The sequence below is a fragment of the Narcine bancroftii genome, chromosome 1, assembly GCF_036971445.1.
Source record: "Narcine bancroftii isolate sNarBan1 chromosome 1, sNarBan1.hap1, whole genome shotgun sequence".
NCBI lineage: Eukaryota > Metazoa > Chordata > Chondrichthyes > Torpediniformes > Narcinidae > Narcine > Narcine bancroftii.
Genome location: NC_091469.1, coordinates 249891823 through 249914040, shown reverse-complemented (window position 1 = coordinate 249914040; position 22218 = coordinate 249891823).

Genomic DNA, 22218 nt, shown 5'->3' with positions numbered 1-22218 from the left:
GCGACACGATTAGTGTAGGGGACAAGTTAGTACATGGGATCAGAGTTAGTGTAGGGGACATGGTTAGTGTAGGGGACTTAGTTAGTTTAATTGGGACACGGTTAATGTATGGGACATGGTTAGTGTAGGGGTAATGGTTATTGTAAAGGCGACAGAGTTAGTTTAGGGGACATGGTTAGTCTACGGGGACAAGGTTAGTGTCCAGGACATGGTTAGTGAAGGGTACTTGGTTAATGTAGGGGACATGGTTAGTATAGGGGACATGGTTAGTGTAGTGGACACGGGTCGTGGAGAGGACACTGTTAGTGTAAGGGGGAAATGGTTAGTGTTGGGGACACTGTTAGTGTAGGGGACACGTTTATTTTAAGGGGGACACAATTAATGTAGGGGACACTGTTACTGTATGGTGACACATTTAGTGTTGGGGACATGGGTAGTGTAGGGGGAACTGGTTAGTGTAGTTGACAAGATTAGTTTTGGGGACACGGTCCGTGTAGGGGACACAGTTAGTATAGGTGGATCTGGTTACTGTGGGAGAGGCAGTTAGTTTATGGGTACTGGGTTAGGCGAGGGCTGCTCAGTTAGTGCAGCGGGACACGGTTGGTGTAAGGTGACACGGTTAGTGTAGGGGGATACGGTTGGTGTAGGCCGACAATTTTAGTGTAGAGGAACACGAAGGGCAGAGGTGGATATCGTTAGTAGAGGGGGGACACAGTTAGTGTAGAGGTGCACAGTTAGTGTAGGGAACATTGTTAGTGTAGGTGGGCATATTTAGCGTAGGGGACAAGTTAGTATATGGGGGACACAATGAGTGTAGGGTAGGGGACACAGTTAGTGTAATGTGGACACGGTTAGTGTTGGGGGACACAGTTAGTTTAGAAGTACACAGTTAGTGTAGTGGTCACGGTTAGTGTAGGAAGACACATTTGGTGTAGTGCGACACGTTTAGTGTAGGGGACAAGTTAGTATATGGGGTCACAATGATTGTAGGGGACACGGTTAGTGTAGGGGGATGCAGTTAGTGTAGGGTACACAGTTAATGTAGGGGACACAGTTAGAGTCGGGGACACAGCTTTTGATGGAGACACTGTTAGTGTATGGGGACACGGTTAGTGTAAGGGGGTCACGGTTTGTGTAGGCGGATATGGTTGGTGTAGTGAGACAATTTTAGTGTAGGGGAACACGGAGAGTAGAGGCGGATATCGTTAGTAGAGGGGGACACAGTTAGTGTAGGGGTGCACAGTTAGCGTAGGGAACACTGTTAGTGTAGGTGGACACATTTAGTGTAGGCGACACGGTTCATGGAGGGCACATGGTTAAGGTGGGTGAAATGGTTAGTGTAGGTGTACACTTTTAGTGTAGGGGACACGGTTGTTGCAGGGGACACAGTAGTGTAGGGGGACTCGGTTAGTGTAATTGGGACACTGTTAATGTAGGGGACATGGTTAGTGTAGGTGTTCACGGTTATTTCTAGGAGGACACAGTTAGTGTTGGGGACCAGGTTACCGTACGGGGACATGGTTAGTGTCGGGGACACGGTTAGTGTAGGGCGGACAAGGTTAGTGTAGGGTACACGGTTGGTGTAGGAGGACACAGTTAGTATAGGGTACCCAGTTAATCTAGGGGACACAGTTAGAGTAGGGGACACAGTTTTTGATGGAGACACGGTTAGTGTATGGGGACACGGTTAGTGTAAGGGGGTCACGGTTTGTGTAGGGGAAATGGTTGTTGTGGGTGGAATGGTTAGTGTAGGTGAACACTTTTAGTGTAGGGGACGCAGTTGCTGCACGGGACATGCTTAGTGCAGGGGGACTCGGTTAGTGTAATTGGGACACGGTTAATGTCGGGGACATGGTTAGTCTAGTGGTTCAAGTTTATTGTTAGGAGGACACAGTTAGTGTTGGGGACCTGGTTACCATACGGGGACATGGTTAGTGTCGGGGACACGGGCTCGTCTCCAACAAAAGGAGCGGGAGGCAGGGTCCGCCGCGCATGGAGTGAGGGGGAAGGCATCGCCAACGAGACGTTCGGTCCGGCGTTGCCGCTGAAGCGCAGACCCAGCGAGGATGGTCCCCAACTCCAGACGCGTCTGTGTGTCCGGGAGCTAGGCGGGCTGAGGGCGGCGCTCCGATCCCCGGGGTTCGGGATTCTGAGATCCCTCTACACCCCTTGGCGTCTTCATTTTCACCTTCAGTGTGCATGCGCTATACCGGCGCGGCGGCCAGTGAGCCAACTCAAATATATATTTAATATGATCTTGCGGCCAAATATAATTATATCGCGGGCCAAATTATCAGAGTTTGACATGTGTGGTCTACGGGGACAAGGTTAGTGTCCAGGACATGGTTAGTGTAGGGGGTACATGGTCCATGTAGGGGACATGGTTAGATTAGGGGACATGGGTAGTGCAGAGGACACGGTTAGTGTTGGGGACATGGTTAGTGTAGGGGGGCCATGGTTATTGTAAGGGGGACACAATTAGTGTAGGATGATGACACATTACTGCATGATGACACATTTAGTGTCGGAGGCACGGTTTGTGTAGTGGGGACCCGGTTAGTATAGTTGACACGGTTACTTTAGGTGACATGTTTAGTGTAGGGGACACAGTTAGTATAAATAGATATGGTTACTTGAGGAGTTGCAGTTAGTTTCTGGGTAGAGGGTTAGTAGAGGGCTGCACAATTAGTGTGGCGGGACACGGTTGGTGTAGTGTGACATGGTTAGATAAGGGGATACGGTTGGTGTCGGCTGACAATTTTAGAGTAGGGGAACACGGAGAGTAGAGGTGGATATCGATATTAGAGGGGGACACAGTTAGTCTAGAGGTGCACAGTTAGTGTAGGGAACATTGTTAGTGTAGGTGGACATATTTAATGTAGGAGACATAGTCAGTGTTGGGGACACAGTTAGTTTAGAGGTACACAGTTAGTGTAATGGACACGGTTAGTGTAGGAAGACACATTTGGTGTAGTGCGACATGGTTAGTGTAGGGGACAAGTTGGTACATGGGGGACACAGTTAGTGTAGGGGACATGGTTAGTACAGGGAACACGGTTAGTGTAATGGGAACACGGTTAATGTCGAGGACATATTTAGTGTAGGGGGTCATGGTTATTATTAGGAGGGCTCAGTTAGTGCTGTGGACCTTGTTACTGTACGGGGACATGGTTAATGTCAAGGTCACGGTTAGTGTCATGGGGACAAGGTTAGTGTAGGGGGGACAAGGTTAGTGTAGGGTACACAGTTAATCTAGGGGACACAGTTTGAGTAGGGGACACAGTTTTTGAAGGGGACATGGTTAGTGTATGGGGACACAGTTAGTGTAAGGGGGACATGGATAAGTGTAGGGGACATGGTTAGTGTAGGGGTCACAGTTATGGTAAGGGGGACACAGTTAGTGTAGGGCACATCATTAGTGTATGGGATCATGGTTAGTATCAGGGACATGGTTAGTGGAGAGTGGACACCGTTAGAGTAAGGGACATGGTTAATGTAGGGGCATACAGTTAGTGTAAGGGGGATACGGTTAGTGTAGGGGTCACTTTTCGTGTAGGGGGTCATGGTTCTTGTAAGGGGAACACAGTTAGTGTAGGGGACATGGTTTGTGTAGTGGACACGGTTAGTGTCAGGGACATGGTTAGAGTAGGGTGTCACGGTTATTGTAAAGGCGACACAGGTAGTGTAGGGGACATGGTTAGTCTATGGGGACAAGGTTAGTGTCCAGGACATGGTTAGTGTAGGGGTACATGGTTAATGTAGGGGACATGGTTAGTATAGGGGACATGGTTAATGTAGGGGACATTGTTAGTGTAGGGGGTCACGGTTATTTCTAGGAGGACACAGTTAGTGTTGGGGACCTGGTTACCATACGGGGACATGGTTAGAGTAGGGGACATGGTTAGTGTAGGGAACACGGTTAGTTTAATGGGGACACGGTTAATGTAGGGGACATGGTTAGTGTAGCGGATAAGTTAGTATATGGGGACAAAGCTAATGTAGGGTACATGGTTAGTGTAGGTGGTCACGGTTATTGTTAGGAGGGCACAGATAGTGTTGTGGACCTGGTTACCATACAGGGACATGGTTAGTATCGGGGACACGATTAGTGTAGGGGGGGGGACAAGGTTAGTGTAGGGGGGACACAGTTAGAGTCGGGGACACAGTTTTTGTAGGGGACACGGTTAGTGTATGGGGCCATGATTAGTGTAAGGGGGACACGGTTAGTGTTGGGGAAATGCTTATTGTGGGTGAAATGGTTAGTGTAGGTGCACACTTTTAGAGTAGGGGACGCAGTTGTTGCACGGGACATGCTTAGTTCAGGGGGACTCGGTTAGTGTAATTGGGACACGGTTAATGTAGGGGACATGGTTAGTGTAGGAGGTTATGGTTATTGTTAGGAGGGCACAGTTAGTTTTGTGGACTTGGTTTACTGTACAGGGACATGGTTAGTGTCGGGGACACGGTTAGTGTAGGGGGACAAGGTTAGTGTAGGGGGGACACAGTTAGAGTCGGGGACACGGTTAGTGTATGGGGCCACGTTTAGTGTAAGGGGGTAACGGTTAGTGTAGGGGAAATGCTTATTGTGGGTGAAATGGTTAGTGTAGGTGCACACTTTTAGTGTAGGGGATGCAGTTGTTGCACGGGACATGCTTAGTGCAGGGGGACTCGGTTAGTGTGATTGGGACAAGGTTAATGTAGGGGACACGGTTAGTGTAGGGGTTCAAGTTTATTGTTAGGAGGACACAGTTAGTGTTGGGTAACCATGTTACTGTATGGGGAAATGGTTAGTGTCGGGGACACGGTTAGTGTAGAGGGGACAAGGTTAGTGTTGGGTACACAGTTAATCGAGGGGACACAGTTTGAGTAGGGGACACGGTTTTTGAAGGGGACATGGTTTGTATATGGGGACACAGTTAGTGTAAGGGGGACACGGATAGTGTAGGGGTCATGGTTAGTTTTGGGTCAGGTTTAGTGTAGGGTGGACACCATTAGAGTAGGGGACACAGTTAACGTAGGGGCACACAGTTTGTGTAAGGGGGATATGGTTAGTGTAGGGGTCACTTTTAGTGTAGGGGGGTCACAGTTATTGTCAGGGGAACACAGTTAGTATAGGGGATATGGTTTGTGCAGTCGATGAGGTTAATGTTGGAGACATGGTTAGTGTAGGGTGTCACGGTTATTGTAAGGGCGACACAGTTAGTTTAGGGGACATGGTTAATCTTCAGGGAAAAGGCTAATGTCCGGGACACAGTTAGTGCAGGGTGGACACGGTTAATGTAGTTGACACGGTTAGTGTAGGGGACATGTTTAGTGTAGGGGAAACGGTTAGTGTACGGGGAAGGGTTAGTGTAGGGGGCATAGTTAATGTAGGGGACATAGTTAGTGTAGGGGGTCACGGTTATTGTTAGGAGGGCACAGTTAGTGTTTTGGACCTGGTTACCGTACGGGGACATGGTTAGTATCGAGGACACGGTTAGTGTCGGGGGGACAAGGTTAGTGTAGGGTACACAGTTAATCTAGGGGACACAGTTAGTGTAGAGGGCACGGTTAGTGTTGGGGGACACAGTTAGTTTAGAGGTACACAGTTAGTGTAGGGGACACATCTAGTGCAGGGGGATACGTTTGGTGTAGGGCAACATGGTTAGTGTAGGGGACAAGTTAGTATCTGGGGGATAAAGTTAGTGTAGGGAACACGGTTAGTTTAATGGGGACACGCTTAGTGTGGGAAAAACGGTTGCATAGGCAGACACATTTAATATATGGGGCATGGTTATTGTAGGGGACACGGTTAGTGTAGGGGACACATTTAGTGTAAAGGGAACACAATTAATGTAGGGGACATGGTTATTGAAGGGGTTCACAGTTATTTCTAGGAGGACACAGTTAGTGTTGGGGACATGGTTACCATACGGGTACATGGCTAGTGTCGGGGACATGGCTGGTGTAGAGGGTCACGGTTAGTTTTGGGGACGTTAGTATATGGGGGACAAAGTTAATGTAGGGGACATGGTTAGTGTAGGGGACACGGTTAGTGTAGGGAACACAGTTAGTTTAATGGGGACACGGTTAATGTAGGGGACATGGTTAGTGTACAGAAAACAGTTAGTGTAGGGGGACATATTTAAGGTAGGGGACATTGTTAGTATAGGTGACATAATTAGTGTAGGGGACACCATTACTGTACAGTGACACAGTTAGTGTTGGGGTCACGGATAGTGTAGGGGGTTCCCAGTTAGTGTAGTGGTCATGGTTAGTCTAGGGGACACGGTTAGTTTATGGTACACGGTTAGTGTAGGGGAAACAGTTAGTATAGGTGGACATGGTTACTCTAGGAAATGTAGTTAGTTTATGGATACAAGGTTAGTGGAGGGGTACACGGTTAGTGTAGAGGGACACGGTTGATGTAGGGTGACACGGTTAATGTAGCAGGATACGGTTGGTGTAGGGCAACAATTTCAGTGTAGGGGAACACGGTTAGTAGGGGCAGATATCGTTAGGAGAGAGGGACACAGTTAGTGTAGGGGTGCACAGTTATTGTAGGGAACACTATTAGTTTAGGTGGACACAGTTAGTGTAGGGGGCACGGTTAGTTTTGGGGATACAGTTAGTTTAGAGGTACACAGTTAGTGTAGGGGTCACGTCTAGTGTAGGTGGACACATTTGGTGTAGGGCGACGTGTTAGTGTAGGGGACAAGTTAGTATATGTGGGACAAAGTTAGTGTTGGGAACACGGTTAGTTTAATGGGGACATGGTTAGTATGTGAAAAATGGTTGTTTAGGCAAACCCATTTAATATAGGGGACATGTTTGTTGTAGGGGACACGGTTAGTGTAGGGGGACACATTTAGTGTAATGGGAACACAGTTAATGTAGGAGACATGGTTAGTGGAGGGGTTCACGGTTATTTCTAGGAGGACACAGTTAGTGTTGGGGACCTGGTTACCGTTTGGGGACATGATTAGTGTCGGGGACACGGTTAGTGTAGGGGGTCACGGTTAGTTTTGGGGACAAGTTAGCGTATGGGGGACAAATTTAATGTTGGGGATGTGGTTAGTGTAGGGGACACGGTTAGTGTAGGTTGGAAACCGTTAGAGTAGGGGACATAGTTAATGTAGGGACTCACAGTTAGTGTAAGGAGGATACGGTTAATGTAGGGGTCAATTTTAGGGTAGTGTGTCAAGGTTATTGTAAGTGGAACACAGTTAGTGTAGGGGACATGGTTTGTGTAGTGGACAAGGTTAGTGTCAGGGACATGGTTAGTGTAGGGCATCACGGTTATTGTAAGGGTGACACAGTTAGTTTAGAGGACATGGTTAGTCTACGGGGACAAGATTAGTGTCCAGGACATGGTTAGTGTAGGGGGTACATGGTCCATGTAGGGGACATGGTTAGTATAGGGAACATGGGTATTGGAGGGGACACGGTTAATGTAGGGTCCACGGTTAGTGTATGGGGAACATGGTTAGTGTTGGGTACACGGTTAATGTGGGGGGGGGGTGTGCTACGGTTATTGTAAGAGGGACACAATTAGTGTAGGAGACACCGTTACTGCATGACGACACATTTAGTGTCGGAGGCACGGTTTGTGTAGGGGGGACCCAGTTAGTGTAGTTGACACGGTTACTTTAGGTGACATGTTTAGTGTAGGGGACACAGTTAGTATAAATAGATATGGTTACTCTAGGAGTTGCAGTTAGTTTCTGGGTAGAGGGTTAGTAGAGGGCTGCACAGTTAGTGTAGAGGGACACGGTTGGTGTAGGGTGACACGGTTAGTGTAGGGGATACGGTTGGTGTACGCCGACAATTTTAGTGTAGGTGGAACTCGGAGAGTAGTGGTGGATATGGTTATTCGAGGGGGGACACAGTTAGTGTAGAGGTGCACAGTTAGTGTAGGGAACATTGCTAGTGTAGGTGGACATATTTAGTGTAGGGGACATGGTTATTGTTGGGGGACACAGTTAGTTTAGAGGTACCCAGTTAGGGTAGTGGACACGGTTAGTGTAGGGGACACGGATAGTGTAGGGAACACGGTTAGTGTAATGTGGACACGGTTAGTGTTGGGGGACACAGTTAGTTTAGAGGTACACAGTTAGTTTAATGGGGACACGGTTAATGTAGGGGACATGGTTAGTGTAGGGGACAAGTTAGTATATGGGGGATAAAGTTAGTGTAGGGAACATGGTTAGTTTAATGGGGACACGGTTAGTGTTTGGAAAAACGGTTGTATAGGCAGACACATTTAATATAGGGGACATGGTTGTTGTAGGGGACACGGTTAGTGTAGGGAACACGGTTAGTTTAATGGGGACACGGTTAATGTAGGGGACATGGTTAGTGTACGGGAAACAGTTAGTGTAGGGGGACATATTTAAGGTAGGGGACATTGTTAGTATAGGTGACATAATTAGTGTAGGGGACACCCTTACTGTAAAGTGACACAGTTAGTGTTGGGTTCACAGTTAGTGTAGGGGGTTCCCAGTTAGTGTAGTGGACATGGTTAGTCTAGGGGACATGGTTAATTTATGGTACCCGGTTAGTGTAGGGGACACAGTTAGTATAGGTGGATATGGTTACTCTAGGAAATGTAGTTAGTTTATGGGTACAAGGTTAGTGGAGGGGTACACGGTTAGTGTAGAGGGACATGGTTGATGTAGGGTGACACGGTTAATGTAGCAGGATATGGTTGATGTAGGGCAACAATTTCAGTGTAGGGGAACACGGTTAGTAGGGGCAGATATCGTTAGGAGAGAGGGACACAGTTAGTGTAGGGGTGCACAGTTATTGTAGGGAACACTATTAGTTTAGGTGGACACAGTTAGTGTAAGGGGCACGGTTAGTGTTGGGGATACAGTTAGTTTAGAGCCACACAGTTAGTGTAGAGGACACGTCTAGTGTAGGGGGACACGTTTGATGTAGGGCGACATGATTAGTGTAGGGGACAAGTTAGTATATGTGGGACAAAGTTAGTGTAGGGAACGGTTAATTTAATGGGGACATGGTTAGTGTGGGAAAAATAGTTGTGTAGGGAGACACATTTAATATAGGGGACATGGTTGTTGTAGGGGACACGGTAAGTGTAGGGGGACACATTTAGTGTAATGGGGACACAGTTAATGTAGGGGACATGGTTAGTGGAGGGGTTCACGGTTATTTCTAGGAGGACACAGTTAGTGTTGGGGACCTGGTTACCGTATGGGGACATGGTTAGTGTCGGGGACATGGTTAGTGTAGGGGGTCACAGTTAGTTTTGGGGACAAGTTAGTATATAGGGGACAAAGTTAATGTAGGGGACATGGTTAGTGTAGGGGACACAGTTAGTGTAGGGGACATGGTTAGTGTAGGGGGTCTCGGTTAGTGTAGCAGACAAGTTAGTATATAAGGACAAAGTTAATGTAGGGGACATGGTTAGTGTAGTGCAAACGGTTAGTGTAGGGGGTCATAGTTAATGTACGGGACATGGTTAGTATAGGGGACACAGTTAGTGTAGGGTGACACATTTAGTGCATTGGGAAGACAGTTAATGTAGAGGAAATGGTTAGTGTAGGGGACACAGTTAGTGTAGGGAACACGGTTAGAGTAGGGGACAAGTTAGTATATGGGGACAAAGTTAATGTTGGGTACATGGTTAGTGTACGGGGTCACAGTTATTGTTAGGAGGGCACAGTTAGTGTTGTGGACCTGGTTACCATACAGGGACATGGTTAGTGTCAGGGACACGATTAGTGTAGGGGGGACAAGGTTAGTGCAGGGGGGACAAGGTTAGTGTAGGGTACACAGTTCATGTAGGGGACACAGTTCGATTAGGGGACACAGTTTTTGAAGGGGACATGATTAGTGTATGGGGACATGGTTAGTGTAAGAGGGACACGAATAGTGTAGGGGTCATGTTTAGTGTTGGGGTCAGGTTTAGTGTAGGGTGGACACCGTTAGAGTAGGGGACACAGTTAATGTAGGGGCACTCAGTTAGTGTAAGGGGGATACGGTTAGTGTAGGGGTCACTTTTAGTGTAGGGAATCACAGTTATTGTCAGTGGAACTCAATTAGTATAGGGGATATGGTTTGTGCAGTCGATGCGGTTAATGTTGGGGACATGGTTAGTGTAGGGTGCCACGGTTATTGTAAGGGCGACACAGTTAGTTTAGGGAACATGGTTAATCTTCAGGGAATAGGCTAATGTCCGGGACACAGTTAGTGCAGGGGGGACACGGTTAATGTAGGGGACACGGTTAGTGTCGGGGACAATTTTTTGTAGGGGGGATCTGGTTAGTGTAGTTGACATGGTTAGTGTAGGGGACATGTTTAGTGTAAGGGAAATGGTCAGTGTACAGGAAACGGTTAGTTTAGGGGGACATAGTTAAGGTAGGGGACATTGTTAGTATAGGTGACATAATTAGTGTAGATGACACCGTTATTGTACAGTGACATAGTTAGTGTTTGGGTGACGGTTAGTGTAGGGGGTTCTCCGTTAGTGTAGTGGACACGGTTAGTGTAGGGGACGTGGTTAGTTTATGGTACACGGTTAGTTTAGTGGACATAGTTAGTATAGGTGGATATTCTTACTGTAGGAAATTCAGTTAATTTATGGGTACAAGGTTAGTGGAAGTGTACACGGTTAGTGTAGAGGGACACGGTTGATGTAGGGTGACATGGTTAATGTAGCAGGATACGGTTGGTGTAGGGCAACAATTTCAGTGTAGGGGAACACGGTTAGTTAAGGCAGATATCATTAGGAGAGAAGGACACATTTAGTGTAGGGGTGCACAATTATTGTAGGGAACACTGTTAGTTTTGGTGGACACTGTTAGTGTAGGCGGCACGATTAGTTTTGGGGGATACAGTTAGTTTAGAGGTACACAGTTAGTGTAGGGGACACATCTAGTGTACGGGGACAAGTTAGTAAAAGTGGGACAAAGTCAGTGTAGGTAACACGGTTAGTTTAATGGGGACACGGTTAGTGTGGGAAAACAGTTGTGTAAGCAGACACATTTAATATAGGGGAAATGGTTGTTGTAGGGGACACAGTTTGTGTAGGGGGACACATTTAGTGTAATGGGAACACAGTTAATGTAGCGGACATGGTTAGTGTAGGGGTTCACGGTTATTTCTAGGAGTACACAGTTAGTGTTGGGGATCTGGTTACTGTACGGGGATATGGTTAGTGTCGGGGACACGGTTAGTGTAGCAGACAAGTTAGTATATGAGAACAAAGTTAATGTAGGGGACGTGGTTGGTGTAGTGCAAACGGTTAGTGTAGGGGGTCATAGTTAATGTTGGGGACATTGTTAGTATAGGGACACAGTTAGTGTAGGGTGACACATTTAGTGCAATGGGAAGACAGTTAATGTAGGGGAAATGGTTAGTGCAGGGGACACGGTTAGTGTAGGGAACACGGTTAGTGTAGGGGAGAAGTTAGTATATGGGGACAAAGTTAATGTAGGGTACATGGTTAATGTAGGGGGTCACGGTTATTGTTAGGAGGGCACAGTTAGTGTTGTGGACCTGGTTACCATACGGGGAGATGGTTAGTGTCGAGGACACAGTTAGTGTTGTGGGGAAAATGTTGATGTAGGGGACACGGTTGGTGTAGGAGGACGCAGTTAGTGTAGGGTACACAGTTCTTGTAGGGGACACAGTTAGAGTCGGTGACACAGTTTTTGTAGGGACGACGGTTAGTGCATGGGGACACGGTTAGTGTAAGGGGGTCACGGTTAGTGTAGGGGAAATGCTTATTGTGGGTGAAATGGTTAGTGTAGGTGCACACTTTTAGTGTAGGGGACGCAGTTGTTGCACGGGACATGGTTAGTGTAGGGGGACTCGGTTAGTGTAATTGGGACACTGTGTAACAACTGCGTCCCCTACACTAAAAGTGTGCACCTACAAGTTAGTATATGGGGGACAAAGTTAATGTAGGGGACATCGTTAGTGTAGGGGACACGTTTAGTGTAGGGAACACGGTTAGTTTAATGGGGACACGGTTAATGTTGGGAACATGATTAGTGAAGGGGAGAAGTTAGTATATGGGAACAAAGTTAATATAGGGGACATGGTTAGTGTAGAGGACACGGTTAGTGTAGGGGACATGTTACTATGTGGGACAAAGTTAATGTAGGGGACATGGTTAGTGTAGGGGATATGGTTAGTATAGGGAACACGGTTAATTAATGGGAACACAGTTAATGTAGGGGAAATGGTTAGTGTATTGGACACAGTTAATGTAGGGAACATGGTTAGTGTAGGGGAGAAGTTAATATATGGGGACAAAGTTAACGTAGGGGACATTGTTAGTGTATGGGACACAGTTAGTGTAGGGAACACGGTTAGTTTAATGGGGACACGGTTAATATAGGGGACATGATTAGTGTAGGGCAGGGGTGTCAAACTCAAATTCACGGAGGGCCAAATTTAAAAACTTGGACTAATTCGAGGGACGAACTAAATATTTATTGAAAATTTTCAACAACATCTGCATGTTTTCTCTTCTTTCAACATATGTAATGTTAAACCATGTCCCTGACACTAACCGTGTCCACTACACAAACCATGTCCCCTACACTAACTGTGTTCCCCTTACAATAACCTTGACACCCTACACTAAAAGTGATCCCTACACTAACCGTATTCTCCTTACACTAACTGTGAGCCCCTACATTAACTATGTCCCCTACTCTAACGGTGTCCACCCTACACTAAACATGACCCCGGCACTAACCATGATCCCATACTCTAACGATGTGCCCGACACTAACTGTGTCCCCCTTACCATAACCCTGACCCCTACACTAACCGTGTCCCCCTTACACTAACCGTGTCTCCATCAAAAACTGTGTCCCCTACTCTAACTGTGTCCCCTAAATTAACTGTGTATCCTACACTAACTGTGTCCTCCTACACCAACCATTTACCCTACACTAACCTTGTCCCCCCTACACTAACCATGTCCCCATCCAGTAACCAGATCCCCAACACTAACTGTGTTCTCCTAGAAATAACCGGGAACCCCTACACTAACCATGTCCACTATATTAACAGTGTCCCAATTACACTAACCGAGTCCCCCTACACTAACCATGTCCCCTACACTAAAAGTGTACACCTACACTAACCATTTCACCCACAATAAGCATTTCCCCTACACTAACCGTGACCCCCTTACACTAACCCTGTCCTCATACACTAACCGTGTCCCCTACAAAAACTGTGTCCCCGACTCTAACTGTGTCCCCTACATGAACTGTGTACCCTACACTAACTGCGTCCCCCTACACCAAACGTGTCCTCTACACTAACCTTTTCCCCCCAACACTAACTGTGTACTCGACACTAACCATGTCCCTGTACGGTAACCAGATCCACAACACTAAATGTGCCCTCCTAACAATAACTGTGACCCCCTACACTAACCATTTCCCCTACGTTAACTGTCTTCCCATTGCACTAAATCTGTCACCCTACACTAACCATGACCCCAGCACTAACCATGATCCCATACACTAATGATGTGCCCTACACTAACTGTGTCCCCTTACCATAACCGTGAACCCTACATTAAACATGTCCCCTACACCATCCGTGTCCCCCTTACACTAACCGTGTCCCCATACACTAACCATTTCCCCTTCAAAAACTGTGTCCCCTACTCTAACTGTGTCCCCTAGATTAACTGTGTACCCTACACTAACCTTGTCCCCCCTACACTAACCTTGTCCCCCCGACACTAACCGTGTCCTCGACACTAATCATGTCCCCGTACGGTAACCTGATCCACAACACTAACTGTGCCCTCCCAACAATAACCATGACGCCCTGCACTAACCATGTCCTCTACATTAATCGTGTCGCCATAACACTAACCAAGTCCCCCTACACTAACCATATCCCCTACACTAACCATGTCCCTGTACGGTAACCAGATCCACAACACTAACTGTGCCCTCCTAACAATAACTGTGACTCCCTACACTAACCATTTCCCCTACGTTAACTGTCTTCCCATTGCACTAAATGTGTCACCCTACACTAACCATGACCCCAGCACTAACCATGATCCCATACACTAATGATGTGCCCTACACTAACTGTGTCCCCTTACCATAACCGTGAACCCTACACTAAACATGTCCCCTACACCATCTGTGTCCCCCTTACACTAACCGTGTCCCCATACACTAACCATTTCCCCTTCAAAAACTGTGTCCCCTACTCTAACTGTGTCCCCTAGATTAACTGTGTACCCTACACTAACCTTGTCCCCCCTACACTAACCTTGTCCCCCCGACACTAACCGTGTCCTCGACACTAACCATGTCCCCGTACGGTAACCTGGTCCACAACACTAACTGTGCCCTCCTAACAATAACCATGACGCCCTAAACTAACCATGTCCTCTACATTAACCGTGTCACCATAACACTAACCAAGTCCCCCTACACTAACCATATCCCCTACACTAACTGTGTTCCCTATATACTAACTTGTCCCCTACACTAACCGTGTCGCTCTACACCAAACGTGTCTTCCTACATTAACTGTGACCACTAGTCTAACTGTGTACCTCTAAACTAATTGTGACCCCCAACACTAACCGTGTCCACATTACACTAACCGTGTTCTCTATACTAACCATGTCCCTAACTCTAACAGTCCCCAATACTAACTTGTCCGCTACACTAACCGTTTTGCACTACACTAAACGTGTCTTCCTACACTAACTGTGTCCCCTACACTAACCGTGTCCCCTACACTAAATATGTCCACCTTCACTAACAATGTTCCCTACACTAACTGTGCACCTCTACACTAACTGCCCCCTCTACTAACAATATCCACCTCTACTCTCCGTGTTCCCCCTACACTAAAATTGTTGGCCTACACCAACCGTATCCCCTACACTAACCGTGACCCCCTTACACTAACCGTGTCCCCATGCACTAACCGTCATCCCTACAAAAACTGTGTCACCGACTCTAACTGTGTCCCCTACATGAACTGTGTACCCTACACTAACTGCGTCCTCCTACACCAACCGTGTCCCCTACATCAACATTTTCCCCACAACACTAACTGTGTCCTCGACACTAACCATCTCCCCATATGGTAACCAGGTCCACAACACTAACTGTGCCCTCCTAACAATAACCGTGACCCCCTACATTAACCATGTACCCTACATTAAATTTGTCCCCCATATACTAACTTCTCCCCTACACTAACTGTGTCCCCTACACTAACCGTGTCCCCGACACTAAATATGTCCACCTTCACTAACAATGTTCCCTACACTAACTGTGCACCTCTACACTAACTGCCCCCTCTACTAACGATATCCACCTCTACTCTCCGTGTTCCCCCTACACTAAAATTGTTGGGCTACACCAACCGTATCCCCTACACTAACCGTGCCACCCTACACCAACCGTGTCCCGCTACACTAACTGTGCAGCCCTCTACTAAGCCTCTACCCTAGAAATTAACTGCATCTCCTAGAGTAACCATATCTATTTATACTAACTATTTCCCCTACACTAAACATGTCACCTAAAGTAACCATGTCAACTACACTAATTGTGTCCCCCTACACAAACCGTGCCTCCGACACTAAATGTGTCACCATACAGTAATGGAGTCCCCTACACTAATTGTGTCCCCCTTACAATAACCGTGTCCCCCCAACACTAACCGTGTCCCCAACACTAACCTTGTTCCCCATACACTAACCGTGTCCCCTACACTAACCATGTCCCCTACACTAACCGTGTCCCTTCCACTACCCATGTCCCCTATACTAACCATGTCCCCTACATGGACCATGTACTCCCTACACTAACCATCTCCTGGACACTAAACTTGTCGCCGTAGACTAACCATGTCCCCTAAACAAACAGTGTCACCCTTACAATACCCGTGACGCCCTACACTAACCATGTCCCTGACACTAACATTGTCCACTACACAAACCATGTCCCCTACACTAACTGTGTTCCCCTTACAATAACCTTGACTCCCTACACTAAAAGTGATCCCTACACTAACCGTATTCTCCTTACACTAACTGTGAGCCCCTACATTAACTATGTCCCCTACTCTAACGGTGTCCACCCTACACTAACCATGACCCCGGCACTAACCATGATTCCATACACTGACAATGTGCCCTACACTAACTGTGTCCCCCTTACCATAACTGTGACCCCCTACACTAACCGTGTCCCCCTTACATTAACCGTGTCCCCATACACTAACCGTGTCTCCATCAAAAACTGTGTCCCCTACTCTAACTGTGTCCACTAGATTAACCGTGTATCCTACACTAACTGTGTCCTCCTACACCAACCGTGTACCCTACACTAACCTTGTCCAACCTACACTAACCATGTCCCCATACGGTAACCCGATCCCCAACACTAACTGTGTCCTCCTAGAAATAACCGGGATCCCCTACACTAACCATGTCCCCTATATTAACAGTGTCCCAATTGCACTAACCGAGTCCCCCTACACTAACTGTATCCCCTGCAACAACCGTGTCCCCTACACTAAAAGTGTACGCCTGCACTAACCATTTCACCCACACTAACCGTGTGCCCTCCACTAACCGTGTCCACTACACTAAAAGTGTACACCTACACTAACCATTTCACCCACAATAAGCATTTCCCCTACACTAACCGTGTCCCCCTTACACTAACCATGTCCCCATACACTAACCATGTCCCCTTCAGAAACTTTATCCCCTACTCTAACTGTGTCCCCTAGATTAACTGGGTACCCTATACTAACTGTGTCCTCCTACACCAACCGTGTACCCTACACTAACCTTGTCCCCCCCTACACTAACCGTGTCCCCGACACTAACCATGTCCCCGTACGGTAACCAGGTCCCCAACACTAACTGTGTCCTCCTAGAAATAACCATGAACCCCTACACTAACCATGTCCCCTACATTAACAGTGTCCCAATTACACTAACCGAGTCCCCCTACACTACTGTGTCCCCTGCAACAACCGTGTCCCCTACACCAAAAGTGTACGCCTACACTAACCATTTCACCCACCTTAACCGTGTGCCCTTCACGAACCGTGTCACCTACACTAAATGTGTCCACCTACACTAGCAGTGTTCCCTACGCTAACTGTGCACCCCTGCACTAACTGTGTCCCCCTCTACTAACAATATCCGCCTCTACACTAAAATTGTCTTACTACACCAACCATAGCCGCCTACACAAACCGTGACCCCCTTACGCTAACCGTGTCCCCATACACTAACCGTGTCTCCATCAAAAATTGTGTCCCTGACTCTAACTGTGTTCCCTACATGAACTGTGTACCCTAAACTAACTGCATCCCCCTACACTAACTGTGTCCCCTACACTCATTGTGACCCCATATACTAACTTGTCCCCTACACTAAACATGTCACACTACACCAAACGTGTCTTCCTACACTAACCGTGACCACTACACTAACTGTGTACCTCTAAACTAATTGTGTCCCCCAACACTAAGCATGTCCACATTACACTAACCGTGTTCCCTACACTAACTGTGTCCCCTACACTCATTGTGTCCCCCATATACTAACTTGTCCCCTACACTAAATATGCCCACCTACACTAACAATGTTCCCTACACTAACTGTGCACCTCTACACTAACTGTGTCCCCCCTCTACTAACGATATCCACCTCTGCTCTTCGTGTTCCTCTACACTAAAATTGTCGGCCTACACCAACCGTATCCCCCTACATTAACCGTGTCACCCTACACCAACCATGTCCCGCTACACTAACTGAACAGCCCTCGACTAACCCAGTACCTATAAACTAACTGCATCTCCCACAGTAACCATATCTATTTATATTAACTGTGTCTACTACACTAACCGTGTCCCCTAAACTAACCATGTCAACTACACTAACTGGATCCCCCCTACACTAACAGTGTCCCCGATACTAAATGTGTCACCATAAAGTAACGGTGTCCCCTACACTAATTGTGTCCCCCTTACAATAACCGGGGCACCCCCCTACATTAACCGTGTACCCAACACTAACCATGTTCCCCGTACACTAACTGTGGACCCTACACTAACCGTGGCCCCTACACTACCCATGTCCGCTATACTAACCATGTCACCTACATTAACCATGTACCCCCTACACGAACTATGTCCTGGACACAAACCTTGTCCCCGTAGACTAACCATGTTCCCTAAACTAACTGTGTCACCCTTACTATAACCGTGACACCCTACACTAACCATGTCCCTGACACTAACCGTGTCCACTACACTAACCATGTCCCATACACTAACTGTGTTCCCTTTACAATAAACGTGACCCCCTATATTAAAATTGACCCTACACTAACCGTATCCTCCTAATACTAACTGTGAGTCCCTACATTAACCATGTCCACTACTCTAACGGTGTCCACCCTACACTAACCATATCCCTGGCACTAACCATGATCCCATACACTAACGATGTTCCCTACACTAACTGTGTCCCCCTTACCATAACCGTGACCCCTACACTAACCGTATCCTCCTTACACTAACTGTGAGCCCTTACATTAACTATGTCCCCTACTCTAACGGTGTAGGGAACATGGTTAGTTAATGGGGACATGGTTAATGTAGAGGACATCATTAGTGTAGGGGGACACATTTAGTGCAATGGGAACGCAGTTAATGTAGGGGACATGGTTAGTGTAGAGATTCACAGTTAGTGTAGGGGACACTGTTAGTGTTGGGTACAAGTTAGTGTATGGGAGACATGGTTAGTGTGGGGGAAACAGTTAGTGTAGGGGGACACATTTAGTGTAATGGGGACATGGTTAATGTAGGGGACATGGTTAGTGTAGAGATTCACAGTTAGTGTAGGGGACACTGTTAGTGTTGGGTACAAGTTAGTGTATGGGAGACATGGTTAGTGTGGGGGAAACAGTTAGTGTAGGGGGACACATTTAGTGTAATGGGGACACAGTTAATGTAGGGGACATGGTTAGTGTAGAGATTCACAGTTAGTGTAGGGGACACTGTTAGTGTTGGGTACAAGTTAGTGTATGGGAGACATGGTTAGTGTGGGGGAAACAGTTAGTGTAGGGGACACATTTAGTGTAATGGGGACACAGTTAATGTAGGGGACATGGTTGGTGTAGGAGGTCACGGTTAGTGACGTGTACATGGTTAGTGTGGGTGAAATGGTTAGTGTAGGTGTACAATTTTAGCGTAGGGGGCACGGTTGTTGCAGGGGACACGGTTAGTGTAGGGGGACTCAGTGTAATTGGGACACGGTTAATGTAGGGGACATGGTTAGTGTAGGGGTTCACGGTTATTTCTAGGAGGACACATTTAGTGTTGGGGACCTGGTTACTGTACGGGGACATGGTTAGTGTCTGGGACATGGTTAGTGTAGGGGGAAAAGGTTAGTGTAGGGTACACATTTGGTGTAGGGGAAACAGTTACCTTAGAGTACACAGTTAATCTAGGGGACACAGTTAGAGTAGGGGACACAGTTTTTGAAGGGGACATGGTTAATGTATGGGGACACAGTTAGTGTAAGAGGGACATGGTTAGTGTAGGAGACATGGTTAGTGTAGGGGTCACTTTTAGTGCAGTGGGTCACAGTTATTGTAAGGGGAGCACAGTTAGTGTAGGGGACATGGTTTGTCTAGTGGTCATGGTTAGTGTCAGGGACATTAATGTAGGGTGTCACGGTTATTGTAAGGGCGACACAGTTCGTTTCGGGTATACGGTTAGTCTACGGCGACAAGGTTAGTGTCCAGCAAATGGTTAGTGCTGGGGGTACATGGTTAATGTAGGGGACGTGGTTGGTATAGGGGACATGGTTAGTGTTGGGGACATAGTTAGTGTAGGGGGGCCACGGTCATTGTAGATGGGCCACGGTCATTGTAAGGGGTACACACTTAGTGTAGGGGACACTGTTACTGTATGGTGACACATTTAGTGCCGGGGACATGGTTAGTTTAGGGGGGACACGGTTTGTTTAGGGTAAACGGTAGTGTAGGGGACACAGTTAGTATCGGTGTATATGGTTACTGTAGGAGATACAGTTAGTTTTTGGGTACAGGGTTAGTAGTGGGTTACATGGTTACTGCAGGAGGACATGGTTGGTGTAGGGCGACACGGTTAGTGTAGGGGGTACGGTTGGTGTAGGGTGACAATTTAAGTGTTGGGGGAACTCGTTGAGTAGAGGTGTATATTGTTAGTAGAGGGGGAACACAGATAGTGTAGAGGTGCACAGTTAGTGTAGGGAACAATGTTAGTGTAGGTGGGCATATTTAGTGTAGTGGACACGGTTAGTGTAGGAAGACATGTTTGGTGTAGTGCGACACGTTTAGTGTAGGGGACAAGTTAGTACATGGGGAACACAGTTAGTGTAGTGGACATGGTTAGTGTAGTGAACAAAGTTAGTGTTATGGGGACACGGTTGGTGTAGGGGACATAGTTAGTGTAGGGGGTCACAGTTAGTGTAGGGGACACTGTTAGTGTTGGGGACAATTTAGTGTATAGGGAAACGGTTAATGTGGGGGAAACAGTTAGTGTTGGGGGACACATTTAGTGTAATGGGGACACAGATAATGTAGGGGACATAGTTAGTGTAGAGGGTCATGGTTAGTGTGGGGGAAACGGTTATTGTGGGTGAAATGGTTAGTGTAGGCGTACACTTTTAGTGTAGGGGACGCAGTTGTTGCACGGGACTCGGTTAGTGTAGGGCGACTCGGTTAGTGCAATGTGGACACAGTTTATGTAGGTTTACATGGTTAGTGAAGGCGTTCACGGTTATTGTTAGGAAGACACAGTTAGTTTTGGGGACTTGGTTAGTGTTGGGCACATGGATAGTGTAGGGGACACGGTTAGTGTAGGGGTGACAAGGTTAGTGTAGGGGACACAGTTAAAGCAGGGTACACAGTTAGTGTAGGGGACACAGTTAAAGCAGGGTACACAGTTAGTGTAGGGGACACAGTTTTTGTAGGGGACATAGTTAGTGTATGGGGAAGTGGTTAGTGTAATGGGGACACGGTTAGAGTAGGGGATGTGCTTAGTTTAGGTGACACGGTTATTGTAGGGGGCCACTGTTAGTGTAGTGGTAAACGGTTAGTTTAGTGGACACGTTTAGTGTAGGGGACACGGTTAGTATTGGTGGATATGGTTACTCTAAGGGATGCCGTTAGTTTATGAGTACAGGTTTATTGGAGGGGTACAAGATTAGTGTAGAGGGACACAGTTGGTTTAGGGTGACACGGTTAGTGTAGGGGGATCCGGTTGGTGTCGGGTGACAATTTTAGTGTCGCAGGAACATGGTTAGTAGAGGCAGATATCATTAGTAGAGTGGGACACAGTTAGTGAAGAGGTGCACAGTTGGTGTAGGAAACACTGTTAGTGTAGGGGATATGGTCAGTTTTGTGGGACACAGTTAGTTTTGAGGTACACAGTTAGTGTAGGGGACACGTCTAGTGTAGGGGGACACGTTTGATGTAAGGCAACATGGTTAGTGTAGGGGACAAGTTAGTATATGGGGACACAGTTAGTGTAGGGAACACGGTTAGTTTAATCAGGACACGGTTAATGTAGGGGACATGGTTAGTGTCGGGAGTCATGGTTAGTGTAGGGGACATGTTCCTATATGGGGGACAAAGTTAATGTAGGGGACATGGTTAGTGTAGGGGACATGGTTAGTATAGGGAACACGGTTAGTTTAATGGGGACACAGTTAGTGTAGGGCATATCATTAATGTATGCGATCATGGTTAGTGCTGGGGACATGGTTAGTGTAGGGAACACGGTTAGTTTAATGGGGACACACTTAATGTAGGGGACATGATTAGTGTAGGGGGGTCACGTTTAGTGTAGCGGACAAGTTAGTATATGGGGACAATGTCAATGTAGGGGACATAGTTAGTGTAGGGGACATGGTTAGTGTAGGGAACATGGTTAGTTTAATGGGGACATGGTTAATGTAGAGGACATCGTTAGTGTAGCGGGACACATTTAGTGCAATGGGAACACAGTTAGTGTAGGGGACACTGTTAGTGTTGTGTACAGTTTAGTGTATGGGGGACATGGTTAGTATGGGGGAAACAGTTAGTGTAGGGGGACACATTTAGTGTAATGGAGACACAGTTAATGTAGGGGACATGGTTGGTGTAGGAGGTCACGGTTAGTGTAGTGTACACGGTTAGTGTGGGTGAT